The sequence below is a fragment of the Olea europaea genome, chromosome 22 (genome assembly GCF_002742605.1).
Source record: "Olea europaea var. sylvestris chromosome 22, O_europaea_v1, whole genome shotgun sequence".
Classification (NCBI taxonomy): domain Eukaryota; kingdom Viridiplantae; phylum Streptophyta; class Magnoliopsida; order Lamiales; family Oleaceae; genus Olea; species Olea europaea.
The window spans coordinates 4,255,025-4,268,191 of NC_036258.1; the positions used below are offsets into that span (position 1 = coordinate 4,255,025).

The 13,167-nt window shown below is 40.3% G+C and overlaps 1 pseudogene; it reads right to left on the reverse strand.

Moving 5' to 3' along the window:
- Positions 1-8,918, reverse strand: part of LOC111371062 — a 43,911-nt pseudogene extending 34,993 nt beyond the window's left edge.
- Positions 8,919-13,167: the final 4,249 nt, after the last annotated feature.

Below are 13,167 nucleotides of genomic sequence, written 5' to 3' on the forward strand. Positions count from 1 at the left end.
TAATTAATTGACTTCCTACCCAGCATTTGAGTTTTAACTCACCTTATTTTCGCTTGCATGGTGTACATCTTGGTTATGACATGTTAACATACTTTTGGTTGCATTTGCTTCATTCATTTACCTCCCTATGAGCGACATAAGCTTGCTGCTCAATCCATACGATGTGCTTTCATGGGTTACATCATTACTCAGAAGGGTTTTGTTTGTTATGATGGTGTTGCTAATCGTTTTCATATCTTTTGCAATGTGATTTTCTTTGAGAATCAATATTACTTCCAACAATATGTGTCTTCTTCTGATTTAGCTCCTCTTATTAGCTTCGAGGATAGTTCTCATCCTATTGAGCATTTTAAATAGGGCATGATATATTAGCGACGACGACCTTTAGCTTCACTCTCCATCCAAGTTTTAGATCCCAATCCCAGTCCTGATCCTGATCCGATGCCAGACCATGCTACTCTTTGTCGATCCACCTGCATTACTCACCCTCCTTATCGATATGGTTTCTATGCTATCTTATCTCATTGCACAGTTCTGTCTTCTTTTTCTCAGGCTGTTACCTAACCTTGTTGGGAGAAAGCTATACAAGAGAAACTTCAGGCTCTTCAAGAGAATCATACATGGAATATCGTTTCTTGCTCTCCTGGCATCAAACCTATTGGATGGAAATGGATTTATTCTGTCAAGCTCCGCTGTGATGGATCGCTAAAACGTTATAAAGCTTGATTGGTGGCTCTTGGGAATCGTTAAGAATATGGCGTAGATTATGAGGAGACATTTGCTCCTGTTGTCAAAATGACTACGGTTCGAACTGTCCTAGCTGTAGCTGCCTCCAAGGGATGGTCTTTGTGGCAAATGGATGTCAAGAATGCTTTTCTATATGGTGATCTTAAAGAAGAAATTTATATGACCCCTCATGCAGGTCTCTTCTCATTACCATCTTCAGATGTGTGTACGCTAAACTACTCACTTTATGGGTTGAAGTAGCTCTACTCTCTTGAGTTTATCATTTATCTATAGTAAATATGATTCTTCTCTCTTCATCTCGAATTCTAAGGTGGGTACAATACTTCTTTTGGTCTATGTAGATGATATTGTTATTATCAGGATTGACTCTACACTAATATCTCATATTCAAAACCAACTGAAAGAGTCTTTCCATATGAAAGATTTGGGGCCTTTGCAGTATTTCTTAGGTCTTGAGGTACTTTTAGTCCAACGGGTACTTTTTGCATCAGCACAAGTATACGAAGAAGTTGATCGCTTTAGCTGGACTTCAGGATGGTCACTCGGTTGATACTCCTTTAGAGGTGAATGTGAAATATAGCAAGGCGGAGGGCGATCTTTTTTACAATCCCTCCCTATATCGCCAGTTAGTAGGTAGTTTGAATTATCTCACTATTACTCGAACTGATATTTCTTTTACCGTACAACAAGTACGTCAATTTATGCATGCTCCACGACATCTCCACTTGGTTGCTGTTCGTTGCATCATTCGTTACTTGCTGGGTACACATGATAGGGGTCTCTTCTTTCCTGCTAACTCTTCTTTTGGATTGGTAGGGTATAGCGATGCTGATTGGGTTGGATGTGTGGATGCTCGTCACTCGATTACAGGTTGGTGTAGGTTTCTAAAGAATGCACTTATATCTTGGTGTAGTAAGAAACAGTATCGTGTCTCTAAATCCTCTACTAAATTTGAGAATCGCGCTACGTCTTCTACCTGTTTTGAGATTATTTGGCTTCGGGGTCTTTTAGTGGAGCTTGGTTATCTTCAGCTTCAGCCTACTCCACTTCATGCTGACAATACTAGTGCAATACAAATTGCTGCTAATCCTATTTTCCATGAGTGCACTAAACATATTGAAGTGGATTGTCACTCTATTCGTGAGGCTTATGACGATCGCATTATTTCTCTTCCACATGTCACCACGGATGTTCAGATTACTGATGTGTTTACGAAGGCGATGATGTGACACCGACATCAGTTTCTTATTAGTAAATTGATGCTCTTTGATCAACCAGTATCAATTTGAGGGGGGATGTCAACGTTGATTGTAAATTATTGTAATTATAGTTTACCATATTTAGGACCCTAACATGTGTAATTATCTTTATTTAAATGGAAGAAATCCCAAAACGGAAGATCATTCAACAAATTCTTGTCAGCATCTTCCTAGGATACCCTTTTGGAATGAAGGATATAAGTTGCTAGACTTAGAAAATAAAAGGACTCTTGTCTCAAGGAATGTCATATTCCATGAAAATATCTTTCCTTGCAAAATTGTTGATCAGTGAAACACCAATGTCATATCGGATCCATCGAACTTGCCCGATGTCTAGATGCCAACCACATAGGGCATGATATATTAGCGACGACGACCTTTAGCTTCACTCTCCATCCAAGTTTTAGATCCCAATCCCAGTCCTGATCCTGATCCGATGCCAGACCATGCTACTCTTTGTCGATCCACCCGCATTACTCACCCTCCTTATCGATATGGTTTCTATGCTATCTTATCTCATTGCACAGTTCTGTCTTCTTTTTCTCAGGCTGTTACCTAACCTTGTTGGGAGAAAGCTATACAAGAGAAACTTCAGGCTCTTCAAGAGAATCATACATGGAATATCGTTTCTTGCTCTCCTGGCATCAAACCTATTGGATGTAAATGGATTTATTCTGTCAAGCTCCACTGTGATGGATCGCTAAAACGTTATAAAGCTTGATTGGTGGCTCTTGGGAATCGTTAAGAATATGGCGTAGATTATGAGGAGACATTTGCTCCTGTTGTCAAAATGACTACGGTTCGAACTGTCCTAGCTGTAGCTGCCTCCAAGGGATGGTCTTTGTGGCAAATGGATGTCAAGAATGCTTTTCTATATGGTGATCTTAAAGAAGAAATTTATATGACCCCTCATGCAGGTCTCTTCTCATTACCATCTTCAGATGTGTGTACGCTAAACTACTCACTTTATGGGTTGAAGTAGCTCTACTCTCTTGAGTTTATCATTTATCTATAGTAAATATGATTCTTCTCTCTTCATCTCGAATTCTAAGGTGGGTACAATACTTCTTTTGGTCTATGTAGATGATATTGTTATTATCAGGATTGACTCTACACTAATATCTCATATTCAAAACCAACTGAAAGAGTCTTTCCATATGAAAGATTTGGGGCCTTTGCAGTATTTCTTAGGTCTTGAGGTACTTTTAGTCCAACGGGTACTTTTTGCATCAGCACAAGTATACGAAGAAGTTGATCGCTTTAGCTGGACTTCAGGATGGTCACTCGGTTGATACTCCTTTAGAGGTGAATGTGAAATATAGCAAGGCGGAGGGCGATCTTTTTTACAATCCCTCCCTATATCGCCAGTTAGTAGGTAGTTTGAATTATCTCACTATTACTCGAACTGATATTTCTTTTACCGTACAACAAGTACGTCAATTTATGCATGCTCCACGACATCTCCACTTGGTTGCTGTTCGTTGCATCATTCGTTACTTGCTGGGTACACATGATAGGGGTCTCTTCTTTCCTGCTAACTCTTCTTTTGGATTGGTAGGGTATAGCGATGCTGATTGGGTTGGATGTGTGGATGCTCGTCACTCGATTACAGGTTGGTGTAGGTTTCTAAAGAATGCACTTATATCTTGGTGTAGTAAGAAACAGTATCGTGTCTCTAAATCCTCTACTAAATTTGAGAATCGCGCTACGTCTTCTACCTGTTTTGAGATTATTTGGCTTCAGGGTCTTTTAGTGGAGCTTGGTTATCTTCAGCTTCAGCCTACTCCACTTCATGCTGACAATACTAGTGCAATACAAATTGCTGCTAATCCTATTTTCCATGAGTGCACTAAACATATTGAAGTGGATTGTCACTATATTCGGGATGCCTATGATTCCATGATCATCACTCTTCCTCATGTCTCCACTAAAAAGGACTCTTGTCTCAAGGAATGTCATATTCCATGAAAATATCTTTCCTTGCAAAATTGTTGATCAGTGAAACACCAATGTCATATCGGATCCATCGAACTTGCCCGATGTCTAGATGCCAACCACAGATCACTATCATATGATTAAATCCCAAAATTCATAGCTTTTCCAACCCTACAACAGCAACAGTACACCATTAGATGATCAGAGTCCTTCACCAAACATCAACAGATCACCAACAACGAACCCAAATTTCATAAACTCCTCAGGTAAATCAAGTCCAGAAAGTCCTTTAAATGAACTGGAAAATAGCACCTCACCATCCATCCGCACAAGTCCCCACTTACCTAAACGATCCACCAGAACCAGAAAAACTCCCTCATACTTACAAAATCTTGTATGTCAACAGGCCAGTTCATCCAACCCATTTCAAGAATTCAAAGGGCAGAAGGTTCATCCATCTCCAGGTAAACCTTTAACAATTGAGGCAACTATTTCCTATCATAAGTTATCACAAGCACACAAAGCTCTACCACATCTATCACTTCCCACATAGAACCACACAGTTACATTGAGGCATTAGAATCTTCATAATGGTGCAGGGCTATACAAAATGAAATTGATGCATTGGAGCAAAATCATACGTGGATTATTACAGATCTACCAGATGGGAAATCAGCCATAGGGTGCAAATGAGTTTTCAAAATCAAATACAATTCGGATGGATCTGTAGAAAGGTACAAGGCACGACTGGTTGCTGAAGGATACACTCATAAGGATTAGACTATTAAGAAACCTTCTCCCCAGTTGCAAAGATGGTCACCGTTAGAGCCTTATTGGCCATGGCAGCCATTTAAAGATGGTCTCTACATCAATTAGGAGTAAACAATACATTCCTACACGGTGGCATTAATGATGATGCGTATATGTAATTACGTCTAGGGTACTCAAAGGCATCTCAACCTAAGGTCTGCAAATTGTGCAAGAGCTTATATGGCTTAAAGCAAGCCTCGCAGCAATGGTACTCAAAATTGTCAACCTTCATCACTAACTTTGGATTCATTCAGTCGAAAGCAGATTAGAGCTTGTTTACCAAGTCTTAAGGGGACTCGTTCACTACCATCTTAGTATACGTGGATGATATTATTGTGGCCAACAATGATATGTAATCCGTCAATACGTTAAAATTACTGCCGGATGAAAAGTTCAAAATTAAAGACTTGGGAACACTGAAGTATTTTCTTGGCATTGAGATAGCAAGATCATAAGGTGGAATCATGGTTTGTCAAAGGAAATATGCGTTGGATATACTGTGTGACTCGGGTATGATTGGCGCTACTCTAGCAAAGATCACCCTAAACCAGAATGTGAAGCAAGCCAAGATGAATTGCTTGATGATCTAATCAATTTATGCATGCTCCACGACATCTCCACTTGGTTGCTGTTCGTTGCATCATTCGTTACTTGCTGGGTACACGTGATAGGGGTCTCTTCTTTCCTGCTAACTCTTCTTTTGGATTGGTAGGGTATAGCGATGCTGATTGGGTTGGATGTGTGGATGCTCGTCACTCGATTACAGGTTGGTGTAGGTTTCTAAGGAATGCACTTATATCTTGGTGTAGTAAGAAACAGTATCGTGTCTCTAAATCCTCTACTAAATTTGAGAATCGCACTACGTCTTCTACCTGTTTTGAGATTATTTGGCTTCAGGGTCTTTTAGTGGAGCTTGGTTATCTTCAGCTTCAGCCTACTCCACTTCATGCTGACAATACTAGTGCAATACAAATTGCTGCTAATCCTATTTTCCATGAGTGCACTAAACATATTGAAGTGGATTGTCACTTTATTCGTGAGGCTTATGACGATCGCATTATTTCTCTTCCACATGTCACCACGGATGTTCAGATCACTGCTGTGTTTACGAAGGCGATGATGTGACACCGACATCAGTTTCTTATTAGCAAATTGATGCTCTTTGATCAACCAGTATCAATTTGAGGGGGGATGTCAACGTTGATTGTAAATTATTGTAATTATAGTTTACCATATTTAGGACCCTAACATGTGTAATTATCTTTATTTAAATGGAAGAAATCCCAAAACGGAAGATCATTCAACAAATTCTTGTCAGCATCTTCCTAGGATACCCTTTTGGAATGAAGGATATAAGTTGCTAGACTTAGAAAATAAAAGGACTTTTGTCTCAAGGAATGTCATATTCCATGAAAATATATTTCCTTGCAAAATTGTTGATCAGTGAAACACCAATGTCATATCGGATCCATCGAACTTGCCCGATGTCTAGATGCCAACCACAGATCACTATCATATGATTAAATCCCAAAATTCATAGCTTTTCCAACCCTACAACAGCAACAGTACACCATTAGATGATCAGAGTCCTTCACCAAACATCAACAGATCACCAACAACGAACCCAAATTTCATAAACTCCTCAGGTAAATCAAGTCCAGAAAGTCCTTTAAATGAACTGGAAAATAGCACCTCACCATCCATCCGCACAAGTCCCCACTTACCTAAACGATCCACCAGAACCAGAAAAACTCCCTCATACTTACAAAATCTTGTATGTCAACAGGCCAGTTCATCCAACCCATTTCAAGAATTCAAAGGGCAGAAGGTCCATCCAGCTCCAGGTAAACCTTTAACAATTGAGGCAACTATTTCCTATCATAAGTTATCACAAGCACACAAAGCTCTACCACATCTATCACTTCCCACATAGAACCACACAGTTACATTGAGGCATTAGAATCTTCATAATGGTGCAGGGCTATACAAAATGAAATTGATGCATTGGAGCAAAATCATACGTGGATTATTACAGATCTACCAGATGGGAAATCAGCCATAGGGTGCAAATGAGTTTTCAAAATCAAATACAATTCGGATGGATTTGTAGAAAGGTACAAGGCACGACTGGTTGCTAAAGGATACACTCATAAGGATTAGACTATTAAGAAACCTTCTCCCCAGTTGCAAAGATGGTCACCGTTAGAGCCTTATTGGCCATGGCAGCCATTTAAAGATGGTCTCTACATCAATTAGGAGTAAACAATACATTCCTACACGGTGGCATTAATGATGATGCGTATATGTAATTACGTCTAGGGTACTCAAAGGCATCTCAACCTAAGGTCTGCAAATTGTGCAAGAGCTTATATGGCTTAAAGCAAGCCTCGCAGCAATGGTACTCAAAATTGTCAACCTTCATCACTAACTTTGGATTCATTCAGTCGAAAGCAGATTAGAGCTTGTTTACCAAGTCTTAAGGGGACTCGTTCACTACCATCTTAGTATACGTGGATGATATTATTGTGGCCAACAATGATATGTAATCCGTCAATACGTTAAAATTACTGCCGGATGAAAAGTTCAAAATTAAAGACTTGGGAACACTGAAGTATTTTCTTGGCATTGAGATAGCAAGATCATAAGGTGGAATCATGGTTTGTCAAAGGAAATATGCGTTGGATATACTGTGTGACTCGGGTATGATTGGCGCTACTCTAGCAAAGATCACCCTAAACCAGAATGTGAAGCAAGCCAAGATGAATTGCTTGATGATCTATCCATATACAGAAGACTTATTGGGAGGCTTCTCCATGTAATCATGACTGGCCTGACATAGCTATGCTGTTCGACTTTAAGCCAATACATGGATAAACCCAGAATTCCACACATTAATGCAGCGCACAAAGTACTTCATTACATCAAGAGAAGTCCAGGTCAAGGTCTGTTCTATCTATCCTTATCAATGCTGTAACTTTGAGCCTACAACGACTCTGACTGGGGCTCATATCCAGACACTCGAAGATCCATCACAGGCTACCGTGTTTTCCTAGGATCTTCCTTAATTTTCTGGAAATCAAAGAAAAGGAAACAATTTCCAGGTCCTCTGCAGAGGCAGAATATAGGGCTATGGCGAATACCTGTTGTGAACTAACATGGTTGTGGTTTTTGCTTTTGTCTCAAGGAATGTCATATTCCATGAAAATATATTTCCTTGCAAAATTGTTGATCAGTGAAACACCAATGTCATATCGGATCCATCGAACTTGCCCGATGTCTAGATGCCAACCACAAAGGATCTGAAGTATGAAGGGAATTGGAAGTGCCACTTGGACAAATCAAATCAGTAGCTCAACACCAACAGAGCATTCTAGAAGATGGAAGATGCATCAAGGAATATACCGTAGATGCTGGTTGAAGAATTGTGTAGAAGAAATTCTGTTAGGTTACTTGTATAACACACATTCTGTGGTATATATATAGCATAATTGTAGACACTTTCTTCAATAAGAAATTCCATTCATCCTCTTCAATTTCCTCTCTATAATTCTCTCATTAACTTCCATTTTATAATAGAATCCAAATCCACCGTCCAAATTCTGGCGACTAAGGATGTACTCGACAGTTCTTTCCACATTGATATTGTCCAACCGATGAAATAATGCAATAGAACATATTGCAACATAAAAAAATCGAAAGAAATAGTTATTATTGTTGACCTTGAAATTGGACCCTCCACGTGGCCAACCGATAGCCACTCCACATATTCCTCCTTGCGCACAATCAATGCACGGTCAGATACACACGATCGGAACCAGCGGGGGTGGCGGCAGTCGTATACACTCCGACTGTCAAATTAGGCTCAGGCGATCGGAATAGTACCAAGGTTGTGCAAAATAGTGGGGAGGAAAAACAGGGCTATACAGAATGAAATTGATGCATTGGAGCAAAATCATACGTGGATTATTACAGATCTACCAGATGGGAAATCAGCCATAGGGTGCAAATGAGTTTTCAAAATCAAATACAATTCGGATGGATTTGTAGAAAGGTACAAGGCACGACTGGTTGCTAAAGGATACACTCATAAGGATTAGACTATTAAGAAACCTTCTCCCCAGTTGCAAAGATGGTCACCGTTAGAGCCTTATTGGCCATGGCAGCCATTTAAGGATGGTCTCTACATCAATTAGGAGTAAACAATACATTCCTACACGGCGGCATTAATGATGATGCGTATATGGAATTACGTCTAGGGTACTCAAAGGCATCTCAACCTAAGGTCTGCAAATTGTGCAAGAGCTTATATGGCTTAAAGCAAGCCTCGCAGCAATGGTACTCAAAATTGTCAACCTTCATCACTAACTTTGGATTCATTCAGTTGAAAGCAGATTAGAGCTTGTTTACCAAGTCTTAAGGGGACTTGTTCACTACCATCTTAGTATACGTGGATGATATTATTGTGGCCAACAATGATATGTAATCCGTCAATACGTTAAAATTGCTGCCGGATGAAAAGTTCAAAATTAAAGACTTGGGAACACTGAAGTATTTTCTTGGCATTGAGATAGCAAGATCATAAGGTGGAATCATGGTTTGTCAAAGGAAATATGCGTTGGATATACTGTGTGGCTCGGGTATGATTGGCGCTACTCTAGCAAAGATCACCCTAAACCAGAATGTGAAGCAAGCCAAGATGAATTGCTTGATGATCTATCCATATACAGAAGACTTATTGGGAGGCTTCTCCATGTAATCATGACTGGCCTGACATAGCTATGCTGTTCGACTTTAAGCCAATACATGGATAAACCCAGAATTCCACACATTAATGCAGGGCACAAAGTACTTCATTACATCAAGAGAAGTCCAGGTTAAGGTCTGTTCTATCTATCCTTATCAATGCTGTAACTTTGAGCCTACAACGACTCTGACTGGGGCTCATGTCCAGACACTCGAAGATCCATCACAGGCTACCATGTTTTCCTAGGATCTTCCTTAATTTTCTGGAAATCAAAGAAAAGGGAACAATTTCCAGGTCCTCTGCAGAGGCAGAATATAGGGCTATGGCGAATACCTGTTGTGAACTAACATGGTTGTGGTTTTTGCTCAAAGACCTAATAGTATGCCATCCAAAGGTAGTTTTGCTATATTGTGATAGTAAACTAGCAATTCATATTGCCGCAAATCCCGTTTTCCATGAAAGAACTAAATACATAGAGCTTGATTGTCACTTAATATGAGATAAGATTCAAGAATAAAGTATAGTAATTGAATACGTGAAGACCAACGCTCAAGTCCCTGATATTCTAACTAAGGCATTTTGCTCACCTATTTTTTTGTTCCCATTTGAACAAAATGGGAGCAAAAGACATCTACTCTCCATCTTGTAGGAAGGATCTGAAGTATGAAGGGAATTGGAAGTGCCACTTGGACAAATCAAATCAGTAGCTCAGCACCAACAGAGCATTCTAGAAGATGGAAGATGCATCAAGGAATATACCGTAGATGCTGGTTGAAGAATTGTGTAGAAGAAATTCTGTTAGGTTACTTGTATAACACACATTCTGTGGTATATATATAGCATAATTGTAGACACTTTCTTCAATAAGAAATTCCATTCATCCTCTTCAATTTCCTCTCTATAATTCTCTCATTAACTTCCATTTTATAATAGAATCCAAATCCACCGTCCAAATTCTGGCGACTAAGGATGTACTCGACAGTTCTTTCCACATTGATATTGTCCAACCGATGAAATAATGCAAGAAAAGCAACATAAAAAAATCGAAAGAAATAGTTATTATTGTTGACCTTGAAATTGGACCCTCCACGTGGCCAACCGATAGCCACTCCACATATTCCTCCTTGCGCACAATCAATGCACGGTCAGATACACACGATCGGAACCAGCGGGGGTGGCGGCAGTCGTATACACTCCGACTGTCAAATTAGGCTCAGGCGATCGGAATAGTACCAAGGTTGTGCAAAATAGTGGGGAGGAAAATATATGTTTTCTTGCTATGGAGTGCTAAGTAGAAAGAGTTTCATTACCTTTGCCTCTTGCCAAGCCTTGGGTATTTATAGGTGAGGAGAGCCGTTGGATGTGAGACATGTGTATATATCTGAACGGTATGATGCGTCTGCTCATAGGTGTCAATCAACCGCGTCTGTAGAGTGGGCGGGAAGTTACTTCTCCTGAGTTGAGTTGACATAAATTAATATGTCACATCAACTAGCCTCATGGAGACGTCAAATCACTTTAAACCTTAGGGGCAGAAAAGATCTTGACAAAGATCTCATTCTGAAATCGGCGACGGATCTTCAGGCAAAGGTCCACGGGGATCGTTTTGCCTCGAATTCAAGGGGATAGGGCACTTCGGCCAGTTTCACAGAATTACCTATGCCTCGTAGTGTGATTGTAGATCATCTCAATTGGAACCACTTATGGGACCACTTCGTATGAGCATTCCACACATCGGCTGACGTGGTGGTGGACTTTCCGAAGTGGAACCACTTCGTATGAGAGTTTCATATCTCGTCTGACGTGGTTTTAGTTTGGGGCGTAACAGTGGTCCCCCAAGTCCAGGTATGAATATTTATATCATGGGTGGACTTGTCTTTCTAATCGGGTATATGCGCCTCGGGATGGAGATCGTGATTTGTGAGAACTTGAGGGTTGATTTTCTATGTTCACCGAAGCGTGGATCATAGGCAGATGCGCTAAATCCTCGTTTCTGTGTGACGAAAAAAATTCATGCGAGTCGAGGTGCTAACGAGCTAGATGGTGTGGGGAGGTGGTCAACACACCGCCAAGGCGATGACCAACAGGTGACTCCGCGTCAGGGGCACAAAGTACTTCATTACATCAAGAGAAGTCCAGGTTAAGGTCTGTTCTATCTATCCTTATCAATGCTGTAACTTTGAGCCTACAACGACTCTGACTGGGGCTCATGTCCAGACACTCGAAGATCCATCACAGGCTACCATGTTTTCCTAGGATCTTCCTTAATTTTCTGGAAATCAAAGAAAAGGGAACAATTTCCAGGTCCTCTGCAGAGGCAGAATATAGGGCTATGGCGAATACCTGTTGTGAACTAACATGGTTGTGGTTTTTGCTCAAAGACCTAATAGTATGCCATCCAAAGGTAGTTTTGCTATATTGTGATAGTAAACTAGCAATTCATATTGCCGCAAATCCCGTTTTCCATGAAAGAACTAAATACATAGAGCTTGATTGTCACTTAATATGAGATAAGATTCAAGAATAAAGTATAGTAATTGAATACGTGAAGACCAACGCTCAAGTCCCTGATATTCTAACTAAGGCATTTTGCTCACCTATTTTTTTGTTCCCATTTGAACAAAATGGGAGCAAAAGACATCTACTCTCCATCTTGTAGGAAGGATCTGAAGTATGAAGGGAATTGGAAGTGCCACTTGGACAAATCAAATCAGTAGCTCAACACCAACAGAGCATTCTAGAAGATGGAAGATGCATCAAGGAATATACCGTAGATGCTGGTTGAAGAATTGTGTAGAAGAAATTCTGTTAGGTTACTTGTATAACACACATTCTGTGGTATATATATAGCATAATTGTAGACACTTTCTTCAATAAGAAATTCCATTCATCCTCTTCAATTTCCTCTCTATAATTCTCTCATTAACTTCCATTTTATAATAGAATCCAAATCCACCGTCCAAATTCTGGCGACTAAGGATGTACTCGACAGTTCTTTCCACATTGATATTGTCCAACCGATGAAATAATGCAATAGAACATATTGCAACATAAAAAAATCGAAAGAAATAGTTATTATTGTTGACCTTGAAATTGGACCCTCCACGTGGCCAACCGATAGCCACTCCACGTATTCCTCCTTGCGCACAATCAATGCACGGTCAGATACACACGATCGGAACCAGCGGGGGTGGCGGCAGTCGTATACACTCCGACTGTCAAATTAGGCTCAGGCGATCGGAATAGTACCAAGGTTGTGCAAAATAGTGGGGAGGAAAATATATGTTTTCTTGCTATGGAGTGCTAAGTAGAAAGAGTTTCATTACCTTTGCCTCTTGCCAAGCCTTGGGTATTTATAGGTGAGGAGAGCCGTTGGATGTGAGACATGTGTATACATCTGAACGGTATGATGCGTCTGCTCATAGGTGTCAATCAACCGCGTCTGTAGAGTGGGCGGGAAGTTACTTCTCCTGAGTTGAGTTGACATAAAATTGATAGGTCACATCAACTAGCCTCATGGAGACGTCAAATCACTTTAAACCTTAGGGGCAGAAAAGATCTTGACAAAGATCTCATTCTGAAATCGGCGACGGATCTTCAGGCAAAGGTCCACGGGGATCGTTTTGCCTCGAATTCAAGGGGATAGGGCACTTCGGCCAGTTTCACAGAATT